This window comes from Camelus bactrianus, chromosome 23, assembly GCF_048773025.1.
Source record: "Camelus bactrianus isolate YW-2024 breed Bactrian camel chromosome 23, ASM4877302v1, whole genome shotgun sequence".
Classification (NCBI taxonomy): domain Eukaryota; kingdom Metazoa; phylum Chordata; class Mammalia; order Artiodactyla; family Camelidae; genus Camelus; species Camelus bactrianus.
The window spans coordinates 23,503,894-23,526,752 of record NC_133561.1 but is presented as its reverse complement, the minus strand read 5'-3'; the positions used below and the strand labels follow the sequence as shown (position 1 = coordinate 23,526,752).

The 22,859-nt window shown below is 37.1% G+C and overlaps 1 long non-coding RNA gene across 1 annotated transcript in view; it reads right to left on the bottom strand.

Annotated features, from left to right (window-relative positions):
- Positions 1-22,859, bottom strand: part of LOC141574767 (uncharacterized) — a 151,930-nt gene that overhangs the window by 107,765 nt on the left and 21,306 nt on the right. The gene's annotated exons all lie outside the window — the stretch shown is intronic.

Here is a 22,859-nt window from a genome sequence, read left to right as displayed (position 1 = left end):
ATGAATTAAATGACCACTAATTCATAATGTGACTGGCACATGTGACACATTCAATGAGTTTGTCTCCCAATAAATTTTAGACCCTCCTCATTCTCTTCTTCACATTTTTTTCTTTGCTTCCACACTCTCTTACTATGTCAGTTACACGGTGAGTTATATGGACTGGAAACAAGGACTGTCACTGAGATCTAAAACTAAATATTATTATTGGGCTTGCTGTCAGGATAGCTGTGGCAATTCCCATCTCAACTGTCTTGGTAGGTTTTTTTTCCCTTGAACTTCAAAACTGCTGTTTTACTGAGCACTGAAAATCTTAAGTGAAACAGAGAATATGATGCTTTGTGGTAGTCGCTGGTATTGTTCACCTATATTCCAGGTTGTCTTCCATTCAGACACGTGGTAGGGGTGGCACGCCCTCCCCACCCTCCTTGAAGTGGAACATAAGTAGAGGTGACACGTGCTACTTCCCAGTGGAAGCCTTTAAAACTAAGGAACAATTTTTCCTTTCTTTTCCATTATCACATTAACCAGCAATGCTCCACGCATGGAGACTCCAGCCCCTCTCTGAGAGCAACTAGAGGCAGGTCTCCCTACTGACCTGAAATGGGCTTATAACATGAGCTAGACACACATTTTCCCTAAGACACTGAGAATTGGGGGTTATTACCAAAGCATAGCTTAGTGCATTTTGACTGACTGAAATGTACCCCCCCTTATTTATATAAGTAATTATATTCATTTCCTTGGGCTTCCGTAAGAAAGTGCCATAGACTGGGCAGCATAAACAATAGAATTTTATATTCTTACAAACCTGGAGGCTAGAAGTCTGAGATCAATGTGTTGGTGAGTTCGTTTCTTCTGAGGTTTCTCTCCTTGGCTTACAGAGGGCCGTCTGTTCCCTGTGTCTTTACATGATCTTCCCTGTGTACTTGTCTGCTTCCTAATCTCCTCTTATAAGGACATCAGTCATACTGGATGAGGGAACCACCCTATTGACCTCATTTTAATTCCATGGCTCCACTTCTAAATATAGTCACATTCTGAGGTCCTAGGTGTTAGGATTTCAACATATGAATTTTGAGGGACACAACTCAGACCGTAAGAGTAGTACCTGTTCACCTGGTCTAAGGTATATTATTTTATATTATCTACCTTAGGACTAAGCAGAAAGGCAAACATCCATTGAAACCTAAATTTTGACCAGAGGCTAGTAATTAATTTGAGATGATAATCCATGGATAGCCAAACCAATTTAACTTATCTATCAGTTTTGGGTCGTAAAGACATAGCCATCTATTTTTACTTTTCATAGACCATCAATATCCAACAGCTGCATTTATATAGATTCAGAACAACCATAAAATATGAATAATTGATCAAGTAAAGATTTTTTTTCACTTCATTTAATAGATTGTAACCTTTAGTCCTTCATATACTATTTTTCTTTGAACAAAGATTGTCTCATAGTAGGTGCTCAAGTGGACAAACAGATGAATTGATGAACGAGAACCAAAAATCCAGAAGCTGTCACTGAATTGATTTGCATAGCCTGCGAATACTAAGTGTAACTTCTCCCAAATGATATTTTTGCACTTGATCTTAGCCAAAAGGCCAAGAAGCAATCCCCAAGTGTTATTTTGATGTGAAGATTGGGCAAAAACATAAGAGATAATGTCTTAGAAGGAAGCACACTTCTAGAATGTTAATACAAACATCTTCATGAATTCTTGTCTACTTCTCCCAGTTACTCCTCTCCTATCAATAATGGGTTAGATAATTAAGATAATGGAAAGGATTGAAAGCTTTAAAAAAAAAAAAAAAAGGTTCTGGTGTCCCAAAACATAGCTAGAATTTGAGATACGGGGAGAATGCCAAAGAAAAGGAAGCAACAGTTGTCACTACCAGAATGAAACTGTGTGGTAATAGTAGCAATGATACATCTTTGGACCCTCCCATCATCTGTGCAATAGCACTGAATAATGGGAATTTCTCTGACCTAATTGGTGGAGGAAGAGCAGGCCTCCATGCCAATACTTTCAGGGGAATGTGTCTGATAAAAATTTATTTATGGCCGATAAATACTGTGCTGAAGTTACATATTTTTTTCTTTTTAAAACTCCTACTGTTCGACAAGTTCTAATTCATCCATGACTTGAATATGAAAAAACTAAATTGTTCCTTAAATTAGAAAGTACCTGAACTAGAAGTAAGGAATCTGGTTTTCTGGTTCATTTCTGTGATATATGAGCTAAGTGATCTTGAGTGAGTCTTAACCTCTCTGGGCCCCAGTTTCTTCTTTCATAAAACCAGAAGCCCAACACAGCACTGCTGACACTCTTCTCTGGTTGAAGTAATGGGCAGGGGGAGACACAGCCTGGCTCTTTGTGCCCACTTGCCCCCAGACCCTCCCTCAGCACCATCAGTGTTCGGTGGGGACCCTTCTTGGAAACTAGGACTCTTGAGACCACTAAACACAGCCTGTCTAGAAGCTAGCTATGGTCCTGTCACTCAGTAAAATTCTGCAACCTATAGAAGCTTTTCTCTTGTCATTAGGTTTCTGAGTATATGCTGAAGTCCATTTTATAGTTTATCTGAAGGAACAAATTTGCATACATTTTTGGCGGGACTCTAGCTTACGCTTTTTTTCAAATATTTTGGACATCTACTGTTCCCTCTTCCTAAAATTCATTGTTTCCTTTTACTCTCCCTTCCCATAACACATTCCTCATTTCTACCAGGAAAATTCCTATTCAACCTTACAAACTCTGTTCAAGGTTTCCTGCCTCTGCTAGTGAGCCTTTCATGACTACCATCTAACCCTTTGCTGGCTCTTAAACCAGTTCCTCCATTTTGCTGTGCCTCTACCATGTCCAGACTCCTATGATTACATGAACCTCACTGCCTTGTGATTATTCCTTTACGTAACCACTTGCCTTCCTCTGGCATGAGTTACATAAAGGATGAAAATATGCCACACCTAACACTGTGCTTAGTGGTTATTAATGTACATTCAAAAGATATTTTATTGGACTGAAAAGATATTCTGAACATAAAGCAACCCTGTAATAATAATACACAGAAGCCAGTAAAGAGGTGAAACTGAGTTCATGGAAGCCCCCTGTGGAGTTGAGTTTATTGATCTAACAACAACCACGTCTGAATTCTTCCCTAATAGATTCAACATTAGGGAAGTGGGATGGGAATGGAGGTGGGCTCAGGGGAGACTTTTAGCAAGGCTAAATCACAGGGTCAGAGAGAGTATTTTCCCCTAGTGAAGGTTTTGCTTTATTTATTCCCCTTTAGTCATTATTTTTTCTGGGAAATTGAGAATACTTATTGGAAGATCAATTTTTTTTTCCTGGAGTACCCACCATGGGCTTGAGCATGCTGTCCTAGAACAAAATATTCCCTGGAGAGATCTGAGTGAGGAGACAGAAACAAGGTCATTTTCAAAACAGCTTCAAAAGTTAGTTTGCCTCCGTGTCTCTTCCCAGAAGCAAGACCCAAAAGCTAAAAAGGAGTGCCCTAGGTTAAACCGCCGACTTGCTCATTATTAAAATGTGGAATACGTTGACTCTTGTCTGGGGGTGAGATGGGATGGAATATGAAAGCATCTATTAGTGCTAATTACACCTTGTCTTTCACCTCCTTAGCAGAGCAAAGCTAAAATTTAAGGTCCTTGACAGAAAGACAGTTCAGGCATTCTTTATTTTAGTAGCTTATGGTTTTTCAGCTTTACTAGCAGAGAAAAGAATCAGTCTGTTGAGGAGAAAATGTCAAAACTGAGCACACTGCAGTTGTTACAGGCTGGAGCAGGCCAGCAGCTGATTTAGCCATCATCTGAAACGCAGCAACATCCTGGCAGTGGAATTCAGATCATCTAGTGAGAAAGTCCTGACTTGTCCTGGAAATCAGTGAAGAGTGTGATGAACGTTGTGACTTCCCCTAAACAGGAAATCCTGTGAAGACGGGAGAGTGGAGGAGCCCTGGCAGACACTGTAAATTCAGAATCACAAATAAATTGACAATAATATTTTGACCTTATTATTCCTTGGCCAGTGCAGAGAAAGGTCTAGGTAAGAGGTCAAAGATAAGTGACTTAGAAGAGATACAGATCTTAAATTTGAAATCCCTATAGGGGAAAGCAGCTGACTGAGGTGAAATGCATACTGGAGTATGAATAATTAGAGCATAAAAGTTATTCGGAGTAAATAAATTAGACTCCAAAGCCAACCCACTGCATCTTCCACAGGAAAAATGGGAAAGATACAGACTTTGCATGAATTTCTATGGAACAAGTGAAATAAATTTTATTAGTGCTCTAAGCATCTTCAAAGAGGCAACAATATAATGGGTCATAATCACCAAGGAATTTGAAATTTTCTCTTCCAGTGTCTTAAATATGTTGAGGAGACCCAAACTCTGAAAATGATGGCATTTGTCTCAGAACGGCATAAAATAGTGATATAGACAAGGATGTCATTTGAGATTAAGAAAAATTTTATTCTCGAAAATATATTTGCATTCTGTGTATAGATCTGTTCCTCCCAGTAGGACTGAGAGTAGAAATAGGTAATGGACTGGATTTTGTGTTCCTTCAAAATTCATTATGTTGAATCTCTAACCCCCAGTGTGACTATATTTGGAGATGGGGCCTCTAAGGGAAGTAATTAAGGTTACATGAGGTATAAGAGTGGAGTGCTGAACCAAAAGGGTTAGTGTGATCTTTAGAAGAGGCATCAGAGAGCTCAAAGGAAAGGCCATGTGAGGACAAAGCAACCATTTACAAGCCAGGGGGACAGCTCTCACCAGAAACTGAACCCTGTTACAACCTTGATTTTGGACTTTTCAGTCTCTAGCATTATGAGAAAATGAATTTCTGTTCTTTAAGTCACCCAGTTTGCGGTATTTCATCATGACAGCCCGAGCAGACTAACACAATACAATATTTGGAGAAATCACATTTTCAAGTTTTTACTTTAATATTTTTGCCTCTTAGTCATTCCTCTTGCCCTCTGCTAGCAACAGACAAATGGCAGTAAGTCTCAAAAGATTTAAGAAAAATCAAATACCAAATAAACAATACTCTCTATTGATTCATTTTCCTATAATTTTGGAAAAGAACATCATGTTTTATTTCAAGTCAGTAAGCTTGTTCAGCTCCCGGAATACCACTCTCTCCCAGGGGATAACCAGGAGCCACTGGACAGATGAGAAACATCCTAAACTTTGTTAGTTTGAGAATACCTTTTGCTATGAAATCCTCTGTGTTTTTAAATATTTGTTTTTAAATTATTAAAAATTTTATAACTGATGAATATTTACTGGAAATTTCTAGGAAGTAAAGATGCTCACAGTACCACTCCTCAGACATGCTGGTAATGCTCTAAAAGAATTACAGTCAACAGGTATGTACCCTGCTTATATTATCCTCCTTTCTAGAGGAAATGCTCCAGAGCATGGGTTTAGAGAATCACATCCATGTTGGGCTCTGTCACAAACTCTTAGTGAACTCAAGGAAAGACTGCTCTTCCTGGTCTCAATAGGGAGATGATAGCAATCTACGTTGCCTACCAATTTCCAGGACTTTTTATATAAATACATAATTTTACATGATATTAAAGCCTGAGCTTTCCCAAAGAGGGAATAACACAAATGTCAGTGTTACAATCAGTACCAGACAGCCCCTAGGGTAGGTAGAACAGCATAGTTTGTGCAAAACCCAACTTCTTTGTAGGTCCCCCACCCCCCCAAAAAAGAACTCAAGAGTAATACTGGAAATTTCCCAGAGCTGAACTTCTAACTCACAGTCAGTAACTTACTCAACATATATTCAGCACCAACTGTGTAATCACAGCAACCATAATTTTACTTGGTGCTACTTATGGGAGTGGGACAAAAGGAAAAACAGAATCTAGTTTACTGTCTGAACCACTATTCTTTACATATTTTCTTACATTTACTCCTACATCAAATATCTTAGGGGTTGAATATCAGCTCTAATTCTTCCCATTCCTCAGAGTTCTGGAACCACACACACAAAGGAAATAAAGTGTGAGACAGAAGGAGGCTATAAACTCAAATCTGGGAGTCTTGAGCTAATGCCATTAACACACGGCAAATTTAAGGCATAATTCTTCAGGTTAAGTCATGGGTATCACTACATAATAAAACCTAGTTGCTTCTCTGTAAGACTGCTTTTTGAGGTATTTTTTAAAAGGAGATTGACAAAGGCTTAAGAATTGCACCATACTTAGTAACCTACAACAGAAAAACTACTGCGACACCACCAGCAGCTCCCACCCCAGGGTATTAGAGACCACAAGGAACATGCTACAGTACAATTTCAAATTCAACACAAAACATAAAATTGTCAGCTTCAGACTATCGTTTCATCATGGATCCTCTCACTAGGTTCTATACTTTTGGGCAAGTGGCTTAATATCTCTGAGTCTCCGCTTCCTTATTGTAAAATGGGGATAATAATGTCTTTCTCAGTCTTGCTGTAAAAATGAGGTGAAAGAACATGTGCATATGTATCAGCCCCTCAGGAAAACAGAAACCACTCTAGAGATTTCAAACAGAGAAAGTTTTAATGCAGGGAACTGATTACAATGATATGAGAAGGGTTGTAAGAGTAAAAGGGGGTGTGTCAAATGTGCCATGATAGGAAAGCTGCCACCACCACTGCTGCCACCTTCTGCCATTGTTAGAGCTGAACCAGGACCCAGCAGCCTGCACTCCATTGCAGAGCCCACACGTCCTCTCATTGATGCTGCGAAAGGCACCACTACTTGTGCTGTTGGAACTGCTCTGCCACCATTTAGTGAGAATCTATGTACTTAGATCACCACTGAGGAGCTGGCTCTCCCATTGCTGCCCCTGTCCAAGGTGTTTCCAAAAGCAAGGGAAAAAAATAGCTTCCTTCTTCCTCTTGCCTTACCAGTCTCCTACCAAGACATCACGCAGAACCACCTATAAACCAGGTCTCAGATTTTCTTCTTCTATCAATTGACCATAAAAAGCAAGTCAAGAGCTGTTTCTCACAGGGTCAGCACGCACTTGCTTGTAGAAGAGGCCACAGCTCTGCTCCAAATTCCCCATGAGATGTTACGTGCAGATTAAGGGCTGGTAGCCATAAAGCAGAAGTAGGAGCTATAGATATTGCAGCCACTGGTCATGAAGTTTACTTGTATTTTTACAGTCTCATCAAGTCTAATCTCCTATACCCTACTTCTACTTAATGATAAAATACTGCTGCCCTTACTCCTGTTTAGGGCTTCATGAATCAGATAATACCCATTTTAGAATGGGCAGTTCAGATATCTGATGATCAAGCATTAGTTTTTACCCAGGCCCAAGAGCAAATCAGGAACCGTCTCTGGAGAGATAGTTGTTTGTAGAGGAAGACACAGCTTTTTCCCCGAACCTTCAGGATCTGCCCTAGAATTCCGTACTAAAGCATGTCAGAACCTCCACAGAGCATCCCAATCTGTGATAGCCCCTTGGACAGCCACTGAATCTTCTGGTCATAAAACCCAAGTGGCAGAGTTTTGAGCTCCACCATTTTGGTAGCCTTGCAAGTTACCCAGTAGGTACACAAAGCAGCACCCTGAAATGTGGTGTTACCCATCTCAACAATGCAAAGATGCACACAAAGCATTGCACCTCTCTCACAGTGGTGAACAGTGCAAGATGCAGCACATCGTCTTTTTATTTGGGAAGAGATGTCCCAGAAGATTAGACTGCCCAGACTCTACCAAGGTGCTAGACCCTAGACCCTTAAATTTTTGTGAGGCTTATCTCCTACCTTCTCACATACATTTTCAGAGGCAGTGATTCTCAAACTTTAGTGCTCATCAGAACTACCCTGAGAGCTTGTTAAAACACAGACTGATCCACCCACTGATTCAGCAGGTTTTAGGTGGGTCTGAGGTTGGAGAATTTTTAACACATTCCCAGGTGGCACTGAACACTGCTGGTCCAACTCTGTGAACCACTGTTCTAAGTCATTGATAGAAGCTACTACTTTCTCATAACCAGCATCAATCAGCTTGTTATGATCTATGTAATGGATCATCATTATGTTCCATAACATGGTGAGATAATCAAGATCTCTGCAGACTAGATTATCATCAAGAGAACATGAGAACCACTTGTGGCTGTCAAGGGGGAGGGGGGTAGGAAGGGACAGACTGGGAGTCTGAAATTTGTAGATACTGACAGGCACATGCAGAATAGATAAACAAGATTATGCCGTATAGCACAGGGAAATACATACAAGATCTTGTGGTAGTTCACAGCGAAAAAAAATATGCGACAATGAACATATGTATGTTCGTGTGTAACTGAAAAATTGTGCTCTACACTGGAAATTGACACAACATTGTAAAATGACTATAATTCAATAAAAAAAAGAAGTTTAAGAAAAAAGAGAACATGAGAATCAACAAAATCTTAAGTGAATGTGTACTTTTGTCCTTGCCAAATGGAAGCAAAATCTTCTTTATAAATTGTTATAGAAAAAAGCTGCCAGATCAATAACTATATACCACATTCCAGGGGCTATACTGTTTTGCTCCACATCTTATAATTTATAATTTGGATGATTTATCACCTGGTTACATTTACAAAACCCCATATTCTCCAAGATGCATCTGCCTTTTTCACAAAAGACAGTATTAATTAGGTTGTTGACAAGAATCAATAGTTTCACATTTTCCAAATTTTTGATAGTGACATTAATCTCTGTGAGTCCTCCCATGAATGAGCTAGTGACTTTAGTTGATATTTTGGTAAGGATGAGAAGTTCCAAGGGCTTCCACTTGGTCCTGCTTACAATAATAGCCCTCAAAATACAGTTCATGAATCCACAGTGGGGATTCTATTTATTGCCAAAAATGCCATTTCAGCTATGTATTCAAGAACAATGAAAATCACAACAAAGGCCCATGGACCTATTAAACCCACTGTGAGAGGTAATAAAACCAAAAATCTATACACTTTTAGTTGGACATTTGACATCATCAGGGATGAGAAATTCAGAGCCATTGATTTATAATGCTCTAAAGGTCTGGGTGTTTCCCTTTCCTCAGCACACAGCCATCCTGGTAGATAGATTCAGATCCCTTTGGGAAAAGATTTGAAGAGGATGTCCAGTACATACGTATTATAACATCAGAGGGACCTTCTTCAAAGATACCCAACTTTCTCTTTATTTAGGTGGGCCTGGGTCTCCGAACTGTCTCACATCTGGAAATGGGATGAGGACATGACTCTCTTGTGTACAGATTCAAACTAGTCTTTTCTGCTTAGTCCCAGAGGTCTGTCAGTCACAAGGTAGGCTGCCAAAATATTTTATGCTCAAGGACTATTTCATACTCAAGGACTTCATAACAAAATTAGCTTTTGCCAAGCATCTCTGCAAGCTCAAACTGTCACAGTAGCCCCACATGAAAATATACCTAACAATTAAACCCAGCTCCATGGCCTTCATCTCCACCTTCTGGGATCCCATCATTACCACTGAACAAGAGGGTCCATTATATTCAGTCCTTTGGGGGCTACCCACTGAAAAGCCATTGCTATACATATTTCTTGGGGTTTTTTCCAGCATAAGTTGGCAGTGTTATCATTCTTTTACTGTTACTCTCTTGAAACATTCTGGGATCTTCTTCTAATTATGAGTCTAGGGGCAGACGGGTGTTAAGGATAGATCATGTGGAGAAAGAGAAACTGAGTCCTGTAAGATAATGGCCAGATGTTCAAGCAAGAAAAAGGCAGAGTCTTCAGAAAGGGGAGGAGGAGCTGCTTTTGAAATCAAAGGACATGCAGGTGGTTTGGGGGTTTCAAGTTTCTTAGACTCATCCGAGTACTTTCAAATGTCGCCATTTCCATTCCAATTCTCAAGGTCCCATTCCTTACCAATCAACACCTCAACTTTTATGTAAGAGACCTGGTGAAATAGTGAATTTTAATTACACTGCAATTCTACAGCCACCAAGTAGGTTAAAAGTAGAAGATTCTTTGGCATTTTTCAGGTAATCACATTTCTATTTAAATGTACACCTATGAATAGTCAGGATACATCTTATCAATATCATCAGTGCAAAGACACAGATAAGCACCTATGGTGATAATGAATATTTCTTGGAAATGCACTGAAGCATATTTTTCTATTAAGCGGTGTTTTGTGACAGAGAAATGAAGCAAAATGGGTACTACAGATTAACTTTTATAAAGCATAAACCTCTGCTTCAAATTCTGGCCATTAAAGATTTCAGACAGGCGTCCCATATCTGAATTCATTTGGTCAAACATAACATCTAAGAAAATGTATGCCACATTTTGTGTGCCCAAAGATAAACAATACTTTGATCAATAACATTATATAAATTATTTTTCTTATAGACACAAAAATATGATTTCTGTGCTGTGATTCACAGAGTAAATAATTTTATAGTTGAACTGCAAATCATAGGTCTCTGACTCACGAGTTGCCAGAATTTGCAATCAGTTAGACTCTAGAGACTTAAAAATAGTCTGGTATGCTATATTAAAAGCATGTCCTGTTCTGATCAGATAAGATCAAATGGGAACAAAATCTTTACTCAGACATCATATGGAGTTTAATTTATCAAAAGTCTATGTAGAATTTGAAAAGCAACCTTTTTTAAATTAAAAAGTCCAATATCAAAGCTAAAAAATCCTGGTTCAAAGACATGTTTCACTAATGAACTCATCTACAAAAGAGAAACAGACTCACAGACATAGTAAACAATCTATGGTTACTGGGGGAAAAGAGGTGGGAAGGGATAAATTTGGGAGTTTGAGATTTGCAAATGTTGGCCACTATATATAAAAATAGATTAAAAAAACAAATTTCTTCTGTATTGCACAGGGAACTGTATTCAATATCTTGTAATAATCTTTAATGAAAAAGAATATGAAAATGAATATATGCACATATATGCATGACTGGGACATTGTGCTGTACACCAGAAACTGGCGCATTGTAACTGACTGTACTTGAATTTTAAAAAAAAGAAGACATATTTCTTCCACTCTCCCATTCTGTGTTTCAAGTTTTGTATATAATTCCTCTTACTTCAATTACAAATATGTATTCAGAGCCTATTATATCTCTGGTACAGATCTAGATACTTGAAACCACATCATTAAACAAAAACAACAAAGCTCCCTGAACCCTACCTTTGTGAAATTTATATTATAATAGAAAGAGGGACAAAAATGCATAATAAAGAAGTTATATGCTATATTAGAAGGTTAAAGTAATAAAGAGGAGAGAAAAAGTAAAGCAAGTAAAGAGAGTAGAAGTACCACATTTTAAAGTTCACAATTTTAACTACGGTGGATCAAACAAGTCTAAAGAGAAACTTAAAAATACTTTGAGTAAATGAAAATTAAAACACAACCTATGAAAATTAGTAGGATGCAGTGAAAGCAGTGCTTAGAAGCAAACTGATAATACTGGATACGTATATTATGAAAGAAGGAAGATTTAAAATCAATAATCTAAGTTTTCACCTTAGGAAACTAGAGAAAGAAGAACTATTTAATCTTAAAGAAGCAGAAGAAATCATAGAAATAAGAACAGAAGTCAATGAAATTTAAAATGGGAAAACAATAGAGAAAAATCAATAAAATCAAAAGCCATTTCTTTGGGGGGAAAAAATCAATAAAATGATAAAACTGTAGGCAGGCTAGCCAAGAAAAAGAGAACACAGAACACAAATTGCCAAAAGCAGAAATTAAAGAGGCGTCATGACTACTCATTTCATGGATATTAGATGGATATTATGAACTTTAAATAGACACAATTATATTTGTCAATTATTCCCCAAGAGTTTTTTTTAAAGGATAATAAAGGAATACTGTGAACAACTCTATGACACAAATTTAAGCAAAATGGACAAATTCTTTGAAAGACACAAATTACCAAATTCACACAGGGAGAAACAGACTATCTGAATAGGCCTGTATCTGTTGAAGGAACTGAATCAATAACTAATAAAATTCCAGGAAAATAAAACATCAGGCTCCGATGGTTTCACTGATAAATTCTACCAAAATTTTAAGGAGGAAATAACACTAATTCTCCACAATCTCTTCCAGAAAATAGAAGCAAAGAGAATTATCTCCTTAGTCATCCTATGAGGCTATCCTTATTCTAATATAAAACTATGCTCTTAATGACTTAATTTGCCATTCCTCTAAGATTTTTACTTTGAAAATAAAGATTAAACCTCAACTAGGGTGACTATTACTCTTTGTGGCACCTGGATGCCTTCGGACCTTCTTTTTTTTTTTTTAACATTTTTTATTGATTTATAATCATTTTACAATGTTGTGTCAAATTCCAGTATTCAGCACAGTTTTTCAGTCATACATGGACATATACACACTCATGGTCACATTTTTTTCTCTGTAGGCTACCATAACGTTTTGTGTATATTTCCCTGTGCTATACAGTATAATCTTGTTTATCTATTCTACAATTTTGAAATCCCAGTCTATCCCTTCCCACCCTCCATCCCCCTGGCAACCACAAGTCTGTATTCTCTGTCTATGAGTCTATTTCTGTCCTGTATTTAAGCTTTGTTTTTGTTTGTTTGTTTGTTTTTTAGATTCCACATATGAGCGATCTCATATGGTATTCTTCTTTCTCTTTCTGGCTTACTTCGCTTAGAATGACATTCTCCAGGAGCATCCATGTTGCTGCAAATGGCATTATGTTGTTGGTTTTTATGGCTGAGTAGTATTCCATTGTATAAATATACCACATCTTCTTTATCCAGTCACCTGTTGATGGACATTTAGGCTGTTTCCATGTTTTGGCTATTGTAAATAGTGCTGCTATGAACATTGGGGTGCAGGTGTCATCCTGAAGTAGGCTTCCTTCTGGATACAAGCCCAGGAGTGGGATTCCTGGGTCATACGGTAAGTCTATTCCTAGTCTTTTGAGCAATCTCCACACTGTTTTCCATAGTGACTGCACCAAACTGCATTCCCACCAGCAGTGTAGGAGGGTTCCCCTTTCTCCACAGCCTCTCCAGCATTTGTCATTTGTGGATTTTTGAATGACGGCCATTCTGACTGGTGTGAGGTGATACCTCATTGTAGTTCTGATTTGCATTTCTCTGATAATTAGTGATATTGAGCATTTTTTTCATGTGCCTTTTGATCATTTGTATGTCTTCCTTGGAGAATTGCTTGTTTAGGTCTTCTGCCCATTTTTGGATTGGGTTGTTTATTTTTTCTTATTGAGTCGTATGAGCTGCTTATATATTCTGGAGATCAAGCCTTTGTCGGTTTCACTTGCAAAAATTTTCTCCCATTCCGTAGGTTTTCTTCTTGTTTTACTTCTGGTTTCCTTTGCTGTGCAGAAGCTTGTAAGTTTCATTAGGTCCCATTTATTTATTCTTGCTTTTATTTCTTCTAGGAGAAAATTTTTGAGATGTATGTCAGATAATGTTTTGCCTATGTTTTCCTCTAGGAGGTTTATTGTATCTTGTCTTATGTTTAAGTCTTTGATCCATTTTGAGTTGATTTTTGTATATGGTGTAAGGGAGTGTTCTAGCTTCATTGTTTTACATGCTGCTGTCCAGTTTTCCCAACACCATTTGCTGAAGAGACTGTCTTTATTCCATTGTATATTCTTGCCTCCTTTGGCGAAGATCAGTTGACCAAAAGTTTGTGGGTTCATTTCTGGGCTCTCTATTCTGTTCCATTGGTCTATATGTCTGTTTTTGTACCAATACCATGCTGTCTTGATGACTGTAGCTCTATAGTATTGTCTGAAGTCTGGGAGAGTTATTCCTCCAGCCTCTTTCTTTCTTTTCAGTAATGCTTTGGCAATTCTAGGTCTTTGATGGTTCCATACAAATTTTATTATGATTTGTTCTAGTTCTGTGAAATATGTCCTGGGTAATTTGATAGGGATTTCATTAAATCTGTAGATTGCCTTGGGCAGTGTGACCATTTTAACAATATTGATTCTTCCAATCCAAGAGCATGGGATATCTTTCCATTTTTTAAAGTCTTCTTTAATTTCCTTCATCAATGGTTTATAGTTTTCTGTGTATAATTCTTTCACCTCCTTGGTTAGATTTATTCCCAGATATTTTATTACTTTGGGTGCTATTTTAAAGGGGATTTTTTCTTCACTTTCTTTTTCTGTTGATTCATCGTTAGTGTAAAGAAATGCAACTGATTTTTAAACGTTAATTTTGTAACCTGCTACCTTGCTGAATTCTTCGATCAGCTCTAGTAGTTTTTGTGTGGACCTTTTAGGATTTTCTATATATAGTAACATGTCATCGGCATATAGTGACACTTTTACCTGTTCTTTTCCAATTTGGGTCTCTTTTATTTCTCTCTCTTGCCTGATTGCTGTGGCTAGGACTTCCAGGACTATGTTGAATAGGAGTGGTGATAGTGGGCATCCCTGTCTTGTCCCAGATTTTGGTGGGAAGCTTTTGAGTTTTTCACCGTTGAGTACTATGCTGGCTGTAGGTTTGTCATATATAGCTTTTATTATGTTGAGATATGTTCCCTCTATACCCACTTTGGCAAGAGTTTTTATCATAAATGGGTGTTGAATTTTATCAAACGCTTTTTCTGCATCGACTGAGATAATCATGTGGTTTTTGTCCTTTCTCTTGTTGATGTGATGTATTACATTGATTGATTTGCGTATGTTGAACCATCCTTGTGTCCCTGGGATGAATCCCACTTGGTCATGATGTATAATCTTTTTTATGTGTTGTTGGATTCTATTTGCTAATATTTTGGTGAGGATTTTGGCGTCTATGTTCATCAGTGATATTGGCCTATAATTCTCTTTTTTTGTAGTGTCTTTGCCTGGTTTTGGTATCAGGGTGATGGTGGCTTCATAGAATGAGTTTGGGAGTATTCCCTCCTTTTCAATCTTCTGGAAGAGTTTGAGAAGGACTGGTATGAGTTCTTCTTTGTATGTTTGGTAGAATTCCCCGGTGAAGCCATCTGTTCGGACCTTCTTAATCACGTCACAAAGGTGACTCTGGGCAAAAAACATCTTTGAGCTAAAGATCGGGAAAATATGAAGAATCGTAAGTCACACAGGACACAGCTGAGGAAACCAATTTCTTGGCTTTTCATTTATTTAAAAAATTTTGAAAATCCTTGGTGCATTCTCGATAACATTAGAGGTATCCAGCCTTCATGTCAGCAGAGCCAAAACCTAACAATAGCCTGAACACACAGGCCTTGCTCTGACTTCAGCCGTGTCAAATGACCTTGACCTCCATATTCTGGGAACTTCCTCTGTGTGGTCTGGCCTGCTCCTCTCCGCTGTTCCTCCTTCCCTGCTTTCCCTTCAGATCTCCACAGTCCTGGTTCTTCTCATTCAGTCTATTTCTGCTGCCACCCACGGTCCTGGCACAGAGAACATCTTCCAGATGTGTTGTCTTCCCCATTTCAAACATCCAAATATCTGGATAACATACAATGGATTGAATTTTTCATTTTTTTTCCCCAAAGAGTGGCCTGTGATCCAGAATCTCTGTATTGTCTGATTCAGCTCTGGGAATTGTCAAATTATAAGGAAGAATAAAACAGACATGAAGGTGAGCGAAACCAGTGGGTTTAAAGAGAGCATCCTAATCTTGACCTTTGCAGTCTGTTCAATTGTGATAAGAAACATGTGCAAAATCTGTACCTCCATATGAAAATGCCTTTTGTTGAGAAACCCAACCTTTGAGGGGGTGAGGTCAGGGAATAGTTGGGGAATTGTTTCTCCTTCGTAATGTGCTAAGAACTTCTATCCCAGAGAGAGGTAGGAGGATAAACTTCCTCTTCAAAAACTATTAAGCATATCCCTGGAAAAAGCAGAAACTTGGACTAAGTGAGAGAATGCAACAGAATTTCATATTCTTTGATGGCCTGGGAAAATGTAGATTCTGAATATAGGTAATAAATCATGTTGTTTCCATTTGATTTTTCCAAAGATGCTACCACCATATTTGGGAATTGGAAATGAAACTTCAGAAATATCTGATCTGGAAATTATAAGTAAGAAATTGTCCACAAATTGAAAACAAATAATCCTAAGAAACTTATGGAAGCTTTATGGACATTAGATTAATTCAATTCCTTGATACGTATTAAATATAACCAATACAATGACTGAAAATTTGTATCCTTGTTCTTCCTCCAAAAATCAATTAATCCATAAGCCTACCAACAAACCCACCAAGCACTAAAATAATTCTTGACGTGAAATTTACAGGTATTTTTCATTTTATGGAAGCTGGCAACAGACTGCAGGAAGTATAGCCATTCTCAAACTCCAGAAGGTTCTTAATTTTATGCAAGTGCTTGATGCTTACACATAAAATAAATATTTAAGACCAAAGATCAAATATAGCCCTTCTACTGTATCCACTGTCTATTCTTGTGTAATTTAAATTTTCAAACATGTTTGTAAAACACAAAAAAGAATGACAAACTTCACAATGGATCCGTGATCTTGCAAGTAGCTTAAAAGTTCTGTGCTATATCTTTTAATGGAGTGATTTATTTTGGAGACATCATCTTAGATCTTTTAAATTCTGTGTAAGTAGAACTGCCTAAGTGAAATATTTAAGATACCAGCATTCAGAATTTTTTTCCAACCAGAGCTTCCTGGGAAAGTGTTCTAATTTAATCCGAGGGCAATTATATATTATTTTAAAATATGAGATAATCAAGCATTACCTTGTGTAGGTAGATTTTGCTTTTAGGTGATTGTATCCTTAACATGACCAAAAATGACCACAAGCCCAATCCAAATGCTTTGACATTTGAGTTTGAGGTAAGGACAGCTGACATGCACCATCTCAAATATGATTCACTGTAAATAAATATCATAATGCCCAGAATTTAGAGGCAACTACAAAGACCTAGTTCACATAGGTCTCTCTTTTTTTAAAATTTCTGTTATGTTTTATTGTGATTAAAGCACACAACAAAAATTTACTCTCTTAACAATTTTTAAGTTTATATTACAGTAATAACTATGCATATTGTTGTGTAGCAGATCTCTAGAATTTTTTCATCATGTGTGACTGCAACTTACCATTGAGCAACAACTCCCTCTTTCCCCCTCCTGCCAGGCCCTGGCACCCACTATTCTACTTTCTGTTTCTATGAGTTTGATTACTTTAGATACTTCATGAAAGGGGACAGAGGTCTCCTTTTGTAATTTCCCGCTGTATTGTGACAATCAATATTTACGTACTCACTATGGTATAGTTTTATCAGCCAGTTGTAGTGGATATGATGGACTGCTTTGCACAACTGTATTTCTTGCTAGTTGTGTCTTCATGAACTACAGACAGTGGAAAACTAAAAGTAAAATTTCCCACACCCATAGCTGAGTTCTAGATGTGATTTTGATTTTGCCATTTAGAATCATTCATGTAAGATTTGGAAGAAGGGAGATAGAGGCTGTGTTTCTGGTGCTTTTAGAGTTGCTTCTGGCAAGCAAAGATATTGGAGCTGTAGGTTTTCCTGCAATGGCATAGCAGAGTCCAGTCATTTTCTTTAGGGAGGTTGAAAGGCAGTTGTGTTCATGCTGGTGGCCACCAGCAACTGGAATCCATGTTCCAGCAACCAGTTATCCACTTTGCTGTGGTCAAGAGGCAGTTGGAACTTTCTGACCCTGGATCACAACTGTAGCAGAAGCTCTTGAACTCACCAATTCTCGCGGCCCCTCCTGTATAGGACAGCTGTTTCACTGTCAGGTTAGTTTAGCTATTTTATTGTAGGAGTCTCTCACAGAGACACAGCCCAGTATACATTCCTTCAACTTTGGCCATAATTTTTAGAGCATCTAATTCTCTGGAGCAAATCACTTTTTACTTCAAATTACCAAAGTGTTCCTCATCCCTCCAACTGGCCCTTGGATGATGCACCAGGCAGAGGATGATAGCGTACTTCAACCAGATTCCAGAATCAATGCCCTTCTCTCTGACTTCAGTTTGTTAGATGCTTTTGGCTTTAATTAACGCCAAGCAGAGATGGAAACTCATGATCAGTCATTTTAATGCTAGACTCTCCAATTGCTCTGATTATATTACTGCAGCAAAATGACCAACTAGCATTTCAATATATATTAATTATAATTTTGAAATAATATACCAATACCAGTATTTCATTTTAAAAGTACTAGGAATCCATAATATTTTTAAACCAACAAAACTAAAAATGTGACAGCTTTTAAGTAGAAAAATATCTTTAGTAAAAATTTAAATTAATGTGTGTATAAATATTAAGCACACAGTCTAATTCTGATATAACTGTTAGGTGATTAAGTTAATGCAAAAAGGTATCAAAAATTAGCAAACTAAACACTCATGTAGGATAAAGATAACTAACAAATAGTAAAAATTTTAAAACAAAACATTATTTCAGCTATTTTTAAAAAATGCAACTTCAAAAGACAAAGTGCAACAAGCATGCATCCATTAAGGTGTTAGCAAAATGTTTTAAGCTTCAATTAAGAATTCTGGTACTTTGCCTATAGGTGGAATGTTGAGGAGATAGGATTATGTCAATCCAAACATCTCCCTCTAACTCTCTCATCTTCAGATGATGTTATCTCTTATAATTATAATTTTTTAAGACTTACTTAGAAGGAAGAGATCAGAGACTGAAACCTTTATAATTGAGAGTGAGATGTTTTTGTTTAAAGAGAGCTTTTCTAGTTTGTCTTCCTCTTCCTCAACTTCCTTGTGTATAGATGGAGATTCTGATTTGGAATTACCTCTATCAATGTTGATACTGTCACACTTTCCCTGTTTGAAAAGTCTTCCAGCTAAAATAAAATTTATTCTTCCAGTAGCAGCTTTGTGGTACCCTAATACAGCTGCTCATTTAAACTCATGCAAGCTAGGATGTGTCTCAGTCCGTGGACTGCATTACTGTCTCTGCACACACAATAACTCATCATTTAACTTAATCTCAAGATGAAATAACTTGGGTTTCAGACTTTTTAAAATGACATCTTAGACCCACAAAAATACAGTTCTCCAATCACATCTCACACAAGGACTTCATTCCTCCTTGCGCCCCACACACATTTCTGTGTTCCACTTCTCCGTCACCCTCGATCCCACCCTTTACCCTTCTTGTTTCTTAAAGGATTGCACTCTCCTTCCTTATAAAATTACAAGCCTTATAAGAAAAGCCCTTTCATGATGATTTCTCATCACTCCAAGCACTTGTGCCTTCACACAATTCTTTTTTTTTTTTTTTTCTTCTCTCCTGTTCTAGGGGAAGAGAAGCTTTTGTTTCTCACCTGCTTCTAATTCTTTTTCTTCCTGTCCCCTGGGAATCTCATTCCATTTGTTCTTCATCCCACTCTCCAATTTTCCATCATCCCCAACTTCTTTCTCTTTGTTTCCAAATATGTCAGGTGTCCTCATATTTTTAAAATCATCTTTGATCCTGTTATCTCCTATCCATCTTATTTTTCTTTTACAGAAGCAATACAGTAAGAGGTCCTGACTACATGGTCCATATTCCTTGGTTTGCAGCCCAGCTCTATCACCTATTAGCTGTGTGACCACCAATAAGTTACTTAGCCTCTGAGTGTAAAATGCAGAAAACCCCATTGTTTTTAGTAGCGTATTCTTTTTTTTTAATTTTCAAAAAGATTAACTATATTTCCTCTCTTTTTTTCTATGGCCTCTCTTCCTTACCAAGTATAGAAGGTTTGAAATTTAAAGTCAGGACATAGACATGCAAAAATGCAACTTTATTTGCTCATAAGTGCATTTAATTTGCTCCTAAGTCCCATTTCTACTCCATAATAGATAACACTGAAATTAGCCCTTGGGACAATATGAGGATCTGCTGATTTTAAGGTTGTCTGGTACATCATAGTTAAGCCTCTTCCATTTTATGGGTCCAGTTACATCTAAGAGAACAGAAGGAAGCTCATGGCACCCCTTCTTGGTGAAAAAGAGTGTGCAGCAGCAGGTTTAGCCTTAGAATCAGAGACAAATTTTTATCCCTACAGGTCAATTTCAATTTCATTGACAAAGGCAATGAGGTGTAGCCTGTGAGGGGATGTTTTTGACCACAGCATTGTATCTGAGGAAATAATTTCCCTGTGTCATTGCTGTGTGTATCTTTCTGAAGGATGACTGAGAACAGGAACAGTACTATGAACAGTATTTCATTTATTCTGAATTTTTAACTGACTATTCTGCAATATTCTCTATTACATGTTATCCTAACATTCATCTGACAAAATACAGACATATTCACTAAAACAAAAAGCTTAGAATTTTTAATAAATATACTTTAGGGCACTGTGGTATAAGGAAGCCTTAGCGTCAAATGCATTCTACACAGTAGCTGCTAAATTGACCGGCACCAAAAGAGCAGCAAAACACAATCTTGGAGAGTTAATCCCTGACTGCTCAGCTCTTTATTTCTATGGGGTGTGAAAGGATTAAAGACTGCATTCTTCTGAGCTGCTTTTTCCTGATGTATTGAATCTTGTCTCTCTTTGGATCCTGGAGCAATGCCTACAACAGCCTAAATTGCAGGAGGAAAGGCAGCTTGAATCAGAGAGACCATTCTGATTAGGCAAGACTTCTCACAGAACCCATCTAGTTTATATTAGACTAAGGTTCTAGAATGAAGGGGGGAGGTAATTAGCAGACTGTGGGCAGATTATTTCTACTCCAAGGAAAAATAAGCTTTGGGATTTTGTTCCCTGCTAAAGTCAGCTAAGACTCGGCTCTCCTCCCTCTCCACTTTTTCCTATTTACTTCCTTTAGGAAGCAGTGTTCACAGATACCAATTTCATAATTATTTAACTATCTGGATGGTCACTTTCCCTGAGCAAAAGAATAGTAGCAGGTGCTGAGCCAGAGTGCAGCTTATGTAAGAGCAGGGACATCTGGTCCTTTGGGTCACCGTGACACAGAGCTCAGATGTGGGGTCGGGTGCATACCATGACACCAAGGCAAATTGATGGTCAGCCACTAAACCACAGCTGACAAAAAAAGCATCATTTTAGAGTTGAGTTGTGATTATTGCATTTTCCCATAGGCATTTGAAAAGAAATAAATGTGAAGTAATCTATTCTTGACAGAAGTACAGGAAATAAGTGAACAATTCATGTACTAAAAATAACTGTCCCTTTTATTATTGAAAAAAATATGCATTGCACTAAATATGTCTGCTTATGTCTGTAATAAATATTTTAACAAAATAGGTTTAGTAGAATCTTAATATATGGCATAAATTCTCAAGCCAAGCTCATTTGTTTATGTATAGAAATACTAAAACATTTTCTATTATTAATAAATTAGTAGGTCAAGACTATCCCTGCAGGCATGGCTAGCACAAAATTACAGGAAATATAGCCTAAATCTTTTTTTAAGTTTTACATACAGGAAAATGCACAAATCTTAAGTATACAACTCAAAGAAATTTCACAGAAGGAAACATACCCATCCAACTACCATATCATGACGTAGAATATTGCCAGAATCCCAGGAACCTCCTTTGTGCCACCTCTCAGTACTACCACTTCAAAGAGAGCTGCTCATCTAACTTCTGCCACCACAGATTAGTTTTCACTGTTTTTGAACTTTAAATAAGTGTAATCATACAAATCTGATTTCTTTCACTCAACAGTTCGTAAGATTTAACTATGATATCACAGTAGTTTTCACTGTTGCATAGTTCCCTTGTGAAAATATATCCAAATTTATTTAACCTTTCCATCGGTGGGCATTTGAGTTGCTTAGGGCTATTACAGACAGTGATGCTCTGAGCATTATGGAACATGTCTTCTGGTACACACGTGCATAAGCATTTATCTTGAGAATAAACCTAGGACTGTACATATATATAAGCATTTATCTTAGAAATAAACTCAGGAGTGAAATTACTGAACCATACATTATGTTTACAGTTTTCTAAAGTGATTTTGCAAATTTAAGTTCCTACCAGCAGTATACAAAACTTCCAGCTGTTCTACATCCTCACCAACCTTTGGCACTGTCAGATTTTTAATTTTTGCCATTCTGGTTTATGTAGTAGCTAGATGTGTACTGGTATGTCATCATGTTTTAATTTATATTTCTCTGATGACTAAAAATCTGAGCGTCTTTTTAAAAAATGCTTATTAGTCATTTGGATATTATTCCTCTGGGAGGTTCTGGTCCAAGACTTTTCCTGTGTATTAATTAGACTGTTCTGTATTTCTTTTATTGATTTGTTAGACTTACTTAAATAATCTGGATGAGTCATCTATTGTATATAATATATTGCAAATTTCTTATTCCTTTCTGTGGATTGTCTTTCATTCTCTTCATTATAATTTTTAATAAAGAGGAGCTCTTACTTTTAATTAAATTAAATTTAGTAAACTTTTACAATTATTGCTGTTTGCTTTCTGCTGATCAAATCTTTGTTTAATGAATTTTGTCAACCACAAGGTCATAAAGACATTTCATCTCCTATATTATCTCTTAGAAGCTTTATATTTTATAAGAACTTTAAATAGAGTATAATTTATAAAAATACTGAATCACTATGTTGTACACGACACTATTTAATATTGTAAATCAACTATACTTCAACTAAAAATAAAATAAAATAAAATAAATAAATAAATTCCTTTTAAGTAAAAGTGTTTACTTTTAAAAGAATGCATTTTATTACCATACAGGAAAACCTCAATACTGTTAAAATCAAGTAGTTCACATATTTGACTTCTTATTGTATCACATAATGGAGATGAAATATCAATGGACCTGGAATCAGAGTTTCTGATTTTGATATAAATGTAAGTA